Source organism: Heterodontus francisci, unplaced genomic scaffold, assembly GCF_036365525.1.
Source record: "Heterodontus francisci isolate sHetFra1 unplaced genomic scaffold, sHetFra1.hap1 HAP1_SCAFFOLD_58, whole genome shotgun sequence".
In the NCBI taxonomy this organism is placed as follows: Eukaryota; Metazoa; Chordata; class Chondrichthyes; order Heterodontiformes; family Heterodontidae; genus Heterodontus; species Heterodontus francisci.
In genome coordinates, this window is record NW_027142006.1 from 2,910,674 (window position 1) to 2,918,644 (window position 7,971).

Consider the following 7,971-nt stretch of genomic DNA (forward strand, 5'->3'; position numbering starts at 1 on the left):
CAGCGGTGGTAGTAGAAGCAGATACATTAGGGACATTTAAGCGTCTCTTGGATAGGTACATGGATGATAGTAGAATGAAGGGTACGTAGGCAGTTTTGATCTGAGAGCAGGTTAAATGTTCGGCACAACATCGTGGGCCGAAGGGCCTGTACTGTGCTGTACTGTTCTATGTTCTATGTTCTATAACACAGGTGATGGGAGGCTCAGCCTGGCTACGTAATGTTACAAGGACGCTGAGTAACACCATCGACAACGGGACAGAGAGTAAAACACACAGAAAACTAATAGACTGTGAGGAAGCAAAAGTGAGGAACGGAGAGAGAGAGACAACGAAACTGAGATGGAGAAACAAGGCGTTTGTATGATTGTGTTCTCCCTGTTGTGTAACGGTATTTCCTGTTGTGTAAATATGTTTTCTGTTGTGTAAAGATGTACCCTGTTGTTGTGTAAAGGTTTTCCCTGTTATTGTTTTATTTTCTGTTCCTGACCATCTCCTCACGGTGACCATTTGTCCTGCTTTGATTGTGGCCAACATCACCATCTGGTGGTGGAGAGGAGGCTCTGCAGGAAGGGGTTGACAAAGTGGGAGAGACTCGGCTGGTCCGTGTTTGCAGCTTGTGTTCGTGTGAGCACAAGTGATTTGTTACCGATTGATGTGTTCACGAGAAGGAAAAAGCTGATAACAATCGAGAGCATCTTGCAATTATTGGGAAACACTTGATGTTTTGAAAGTGAACTGTTTGTGTTATTACCAAACATAAATAGCAGAGAATGGTTTCGATCCATCGACCTCTGGGTTATGGGCCCAGCACGCTTCCGCTGCGCCACTCTGCCAACTGCTGGCTTAAATTTTGGCTGCCTGTTAGTGAAATATGTTCATTTCCCCAATGTTTTTATCAAAATAGGATTGTCGTCTGAATGCTCAAGAATCCTGGACTCAGCAACACACGTGCTGACGGACTCACCCTCACTGCACAATGACACAAGGAAACTGAGTAACAGCACCGACAATGAGGCAGGCAGAGAAAGACACACAGAAAACCAGGAAGATATTATCAGGACCCAGAAGGGAACAGACAGAGAAAGACACACAGAAAACCAGGAAGAGATTATCAGGACCCAGAAAGGAACAGACAGAGAAAGGTACTGAGCAAACCAGCAAGAGACAGCGAAAGACGGATGATTTATGTAATTGTGTTCTCTGTTGTGTAAAGATGTTCCCTGTGTTCTTTTAAAGATATTTCCTGCTGTGTAATATGTTCTCTATTGTGTAACTATATTCGCTGTTGTGTAAAGATGTTCTCTGTTATTGTGTAAAATGGTTCCCTGTTGGGTAAAGATCTTCCTAGTTGTGTAAATATGATCCATCTTGTGTAAAAGTGTTCCGGGTTGTTTAAATATGTTCCCTGCTCTGTAATGTAGAGCTGAGTCTGCACTAATGGAATTGCTACAGTATCTTCCAGTCTGATACTGTATGAGGGCTGGAATGTGATCCAACGCACAGTCTATACAAATTGAATTGCTATTGTATCTTTTAGTTTCACAATCTGGGGGAGTTTTAAACTGAAATCTCAGTTTGTATCTCAGGTTGTACTATCTTTCAGATTCTCTCAATCTGATATCACACTTGAGATTTAGACTTAAGAAAGGATGTACTGGCATTGGAGGAGTTCAAAAGCGATTCACTCAGCTGATTCCTGAGATGAAGGGGTTGACTTATGAAGAATGGCTAACCAGGTTATTCATTCGTGTTTAGAAGAATGAGGGGTGATCTTTTTGAAACGTACAAGATTCTGAGGGGGCTTAACGGGGTGAAGAAGGGTCTCTGACCTGAAACATTAACTCTGCTTCTCTCTTCACAGATGCTGCCAGACCTGCTGAGTATTTCCAGCATTTCTTGTTTTTATTAACAGGGAAGATGCTGAGAAAATGTTTCCACTCGTGGGGGAATCTCAAACTAGGCGACATAGTTACAGAATAAGGGGACACTCATTTAAAACTGAGATGCAAAGGAATTTCTTCTCTCAGAGTGTAATGAATGTCTGGAATTCTCTACCCCAGCCAGTATTGAAGGCTAAATCACTGAAAGTATTTAAAGAGGATGTAAATAGATTTTTGAAATATTGGAGAGTTGAGGGCTATGAAGAGCTGGCATGAAAGAGGAGTTGAGGTCTGGGGCAGATCAGCCATGATCTTACTGAATGGCGAGGCAGGCTTGAGGGGCCGAATGGCATACTCCTGCTCCTATTTCTTCTATTCTTATGTTATGTTATATCTAATGTATATGTCAGGATGCACGAATGGGAATTCATACTGAAACTTATAAACTCATAATGTGTGTAAATATTGGGCTGATAATTAACTTGAATCTCAGAGTACATTATTGTGGTTAATTCTGTAAGTTTGAAAAGGGAACTCTGTGCCATAATGAAAACAAGAAATGCTGGAAATACTCAGCAGGTCAGGCAACATCTGTACAGAGAGAAGCAAAGTTAACGTTTCAGGTCAGTGACCTTTCAGATGCTGCCAGACCTTTTGAAAGTCCATGTACACCACATCAACAGCATTGCCCTCATCAACCCTCTCTGTTACCTCATCAAAAAACTCCAGCAGGACAGTTAAACATGATTTTCCCTTAAGAAATCCATGCTGGCTTTCTTGAATTAAACCACATTTGTCCATGGGACTATTAATTTTGTCCCAAATTATTCTTTCGAGCAGTTTTCCCACCTCCAAAATTGAACTGACTGGGGAGTGAAATGAGTTGAGTTGCTCTAACAGAGAGCCAGCACGGGTTCGACAGGGCGAATGGCCTCCTTCTGTGCTGTAGCCATTCGATGATTGTATGATTCTCGCGACAACTGTTGGTGGAGAGGCAGTGATGCAGGAATGGGTTGACAGAAAGGGGAAAGTCTGGACTGATGTGTGTTCGGGTTTGAATAAAGGTGATTTGGAAGCTGTGTTCCAAATTTAAGTGTTTACTGGAAGGAAGAAGTTGATGTAAATAAAGAGTAAAACGTGTTAAGATGAAGCGTGGTGTGATTGGGGATAGCAGTAAATATAGTGTTGGTGAATTATTTGTGTTAATAAACTTCCACTGCGCCCTCTGCTGCAGGCTGCTGTTTATATCCAGCTGTGTATTAGTGCTGTGTGTTAGCGAGATAAATGTTTGTTTCAATGCTGTTTATAAAGCAATTGCATTGCACTCAAACAGTCCCAGACATAGCAACACACGTACGAAAGCAAAATACTGCAGATGCTGGAAATCTGAAATATAAACAGAAAATGCTTGAAATAGTCAGCAGGTCTGGCAGCATCTGTGGAGAGAGAACAAAGTGAATGTGAGCTAACGAAACAGACATGAACTGTTCACTGTTTCTCTCTGCACAGATGCTGCCAGACCTACTGAGCATTTCCAGCATTTTCTGTTTTTATTACAGCAACACAGGTGTTGGGAGGCTCAGCCTGGCTACACAATGTTACAAGGACGCTGAGTAACACCATCGACAACGGGACAGAGAGAAAAACACACAGAAAACCAATAGACTGTGAGGAAGCAAAAGTGAGGGACAGAGAGAGAGACAACGAGACTGAGATGGAGAAACAAGGCATTTGTATGATTGTATTCTCCCTGTTGTCTAAAGGTATTTCGTGGTGTGTAAATATGTTTTCTGTTGTGTAAAGATGTACCCTGTTGTTGTGTAAAGGTTTTCCCTGTTATTGTTTTATTTTCTGTTACTGACCGTCTCCTCACTGTGACCATTTGTCCTGGTTTTATTGTGGCCAACATCACCATCTGGTGGTGGAGAGGAGGCTCTGCAGGAAGGGGTTGACAAAGTGGGAGAGACTCGGCTGGTCCGTGTTTGCAGCTTGTGTTCGTGTGAGCAAAAGTGATTTGTTGCTGATTGATGTGTTCACTAGAAGGAAGAAGCTGATTGCAATCGAGTGCCTTTGGAAGCATCTTGTTATTATGGGTAAATACTTGATGTTTTGAAAGTGAACTGTTTGTGTTATTTCCCCAATGTTTTTTATAAAAATAGGATTGCAGTCGGATTTCTCAAGAATCCCGGACTCAGCAACACACGTGCGGACAGACTCACCCTCACTGCGCAATAACACAAGGACACGGAGTCACAGCACCGACAATGAGGCAGGCAGAGAAAGACACACAGAAAACCAGGAAGAGATTATCAGGACTCAAAAATGAACAGACAGAGAAAGGTACTGAGCAAACCAACTGATCGCAATCGAGCGCATCTTGTAATTATAGGGAAACACTTGATGTTTTGAAAGTGAACTGTTTGTGTTCCTACCGAACATAAATAGCAGAGAATGGTTTCGATCCATCGACCTCTGGGTTATGGGCCCAGCACGCTTCCGCTGCGCCACTCTGCTAACTGTTGGCTTAAATTTTTGCTGCCTGTTAGTGAAATATGTTCATTTCCCCAATGTTTTTATAAAAATAGGATTGTCGTCTGAATGCTCAAGAATTCTGGCCTCAGCAACACACGTGCTGACGGACTCACCCTCTCTGCACAATGACACAAGGACATGGAGTAACAGCACCGACAATGAGGCAGGCAGAGAAAGACACACAGAAAACCAGGAAGAGATTATCAGGACTCAGAAATGAACAGACAGAGAAAGGTACTGAGCAAACCAGCAAGAGACAGCGAGAGACTGATGAACACCACTTGGAGGGAGCACTGAGGGTGGCAAGGGCACAGAATGTAGTCTGGCTGGGGGATTTCAATGACTATCACCATGGGTGGCTCGGTAGCACCACTACTGAACATGCTGGCCGAGTCCTAACGGACATAGCTGCTCGATTGGGTCTGCAGTAGGTGGTGAGGGAACTAACAAGAGGGAAAAACATACTTGACCTCATCCTCACCAATCTGCCTGCCGCAGATGCATCAGTCCATGACCGTATTGGTAGGAGTGACCACTGCACAGTCCTTGTGGAGATGATGTCCCGTCTTCACATTGAGGATACCCTCTGTCGTGTTGTGTGCCACTACCACTGTGCTAAATGGGATAGATTTTGAACAGAACTAGCAATGTATAACTGGGCATCCATGAGGTGCTGTGGACCATTAGCAGCAGCAGAATTGTAGTCAACCACATTCTATAACCTCATGGCCCGGCATATTCCCCCACTCTAACATTACCAACAAGCTGGGGGATCAACCCTAATTCAATGAAGAGTGCAGGAGGGCATGCCAGGAGCAGCACCAGGCATACCTTGAAATGAGGCGTCAGCCTGATGAAGCTACAGCCCAGGACTTCTTTCATGCCAAACAGCAGAAGCAGCATGTAATAGACAGGGCTAAGTGATCCCACAACTAACGGATCAGATCTACACCCTGCCACATCCAATGATGAATGGTGGTGGACAATTAAACAACCAACAGGAGGAGGTGGGTCCACAAATATCCCCAACCTCAATGATGGGGGAGCCCAGCACATCAGTGCAAAAGATAAGGATGAAGAATTTGAAACAATCTGCAGCCAGAAGTGCCGGGTTGATGATCCATCTCGGCCTCCTTCTGAAGTCCCCAGCATCACAGATGCCAGTCTTCAGCCAATTCGATTCACTCAACGTGATATCAAGAAACGACTGAAGGCACTGGATACAGCAAAGGCTACGGGCCCTGACAGTATTCCGGCAATAGTACTGAAGACCTGTGCTCCAGAACGTGCTGCGCCCCTAGCCAAGCTGTTCCAGTACAGGTACAATTCTGGCATCTACCCGGCAATGTGGAAGATTGCCCAGGTATGTCCTGTACACAAATAGCAGGACAAATCCAACCCAGCCAATTACTGCCTCATCAGTCTACTCTCAATCATCAGTCTAGCGATGGAAGATGTCATCGACGGGGCACTTGCTTTGCAATAACCTGTTCAGTGACGCTCAGTTGGGTTCCGCCAGGGCCATTCAGCTCCTGACCTCATTACAGCCTTGGTTCGAACAAGGACAAAAGAGCTGAACTCAAGAGGTGAGGTGAGAGTGTCTGCCCTTGACATCAAGGTAGCATTTGACTGAGTATGGCATCAAGGAGCCAGAGCAAAACTGGAGTCAATGGGAATCAAGAGGAAAACTCTCCACTGGTTGGAATCGTACCTAGCACAAAGGAAAATGGTTGTGATTGTTGGAGGTCAATCATCTCAGCTCCAGGACATCACTGCTGGAGTTCCTCAGGGTAGTATCCTCGGCCCAACCTTCTTCACTACTTCATCAGTGACCTTCCTTCAATCATAAGGTCAGAAGTGGGGATGTTCACTGATGATTGCAAAATTTAGCACCATTCGCGACTCCTCAGATACTGAAGAGGTCCATGTAGAAATGCAGCAAGACCTGGACAATATCCAGGCTTGGGCTGATAAGTGGCAAGTAACATTCGCGCCACACAAGTGCCAGGCAATGACCATCTCGAACAAGAGAGAATCTAACGATCTCCCATTGACATTCAACGGCATTACGATCGCTGAATCCCCCACTATCAACTTCCTGGGGGTTCCCATTGACCAGAAACTGAACTGGAGTAGCCTTATAAATAGTGTGACTACATGAGCTGGTCAGAGGATAGGAAGCATGAGGTGAGTAACTCACCTCCTGACTCCCCAAGCCTGTCTACCATTTACAAGGCACAAGTCTGGAGTGTGATGGAATACTATCCACTTGCCTGGATGGGTGCAGCTCCAACAACATTCAAGAAGCTCGACACCATCCAGGACAAAGCAACATGCTTGATTGGCACCCCATCCACAACATTCACTCCCTTCACACTGACGTACAGTGGCAGCAGTGTGTACCATCTACAAGATGCACTGCAACAATGCACCAAGGCTACTCAGGCAGCACCTTCCAAACCTGCATCCTCTACTGCCTAGAAGGACAAGGGCAGCAGATGCATGGGAATACCACCACCTGAAAGTTCTCCTCCAAGCTACACATCATCCTGACTTGGAACTATATCGCCATTCCTTCGCTGTCGCTGGGTAAAATTCCTGGAACTCCCTTCCTAATAGCACTGTGGGTGAACCTACCCCACATGGACTGCAGTGGTTCAGGAAGGAAGCTCACCACCACCTTCTCATGGGCAATTAGGGATGGACTATAAATGCTGGCCTGGCTGGCGACGTCCACATCCCATGAAACAAATAATTAAATACAATAACAGCTCATCTCAATTCCTAGTATTTCTAAATCCCACCAGTCCAACAGAAGCTGAACAATTATTGCATGTTGTGATTGACGGTCTGTTCTGTAAACTGCACTGCATCACAGATTGCTGACATTTGCTAACTGGAAGTGAGAACTGCAAAATCAGGACAGTAGTTCACATAGTCTGTCAGTGTGAAAGAATCAGGCAATGTGAGGTAATAGAATTTGTCTGTAAATGTTGCACTCATATTGCTTTATATTTTTATATTGAAAATAAAAGTAATCATTTCGTGAAAATAGTGACATGTTGTCCAAACTTTGGTCGCCAGTTGTTTTCGTCTTGCACTCAGCAGGGCAATCCGCAAGAATACCAATTTAAGGGAAAACAACAACTTTCTTCTGTATGAGAAGAGCGTGCTGATTGGTTGGCAAGTGAACTCTGATTGGGCGAGGCATTGCCATTCAGAATGGTAACTGACAGATAACTGCCCAGCTTTGTTTGAAATTTAAACCAGGCAGCTTGACTCTGATTGGTCAAGGCATTGCCCTGTGGAATGAGCCAGTGAATGGCTGTCACTTATTTTGTTTAGCTGAAACTGGCACAACATGTGTGCATATTCTTTCTGTCTGCAAAGAACAGGGCCCTGTGTATTAATACATGTAGTTTACAGTACACACCAATGCACCACACTGCGAGCCCTACTGACAGTCTTAAATCGGTTGTCAGTGTAATTCTTAGCTCACTGAGAATTATTTAGCAAATGTTGTCCGATTGTGGAATCACATCTCATGTTGGATACTGT

At 44.5% G+C, this 7,971-nt stretch overlaps 2 non-coding genes across 2 annotated transcripts; both read right to left on the reverse strand.

The window, feature by feature from the left end:
• Positions 1-762: 762 nt before the first annotated feature.
• On the reverse strand, positions 763-834 carry trnam-cau (transfer RNA methionine (anticodon CAU)). The gene has a single exon. It is a non-coding gene; the product is annotated as a tRNA-Met (tRNA).
• Positions 835-4,323: 3,489 nt separating this feature from the next.
• Positions 4,324-4,395, reverse strand: trnam-cau (transfer RNA methionine (anticodon CAU)). The gene has a single exon. It is a non-coding gene; the product is annotated as a tRNA-Met (tRNA).
• Positions 4,396-7,971: the final 3,576 nt, after the last annotated feature.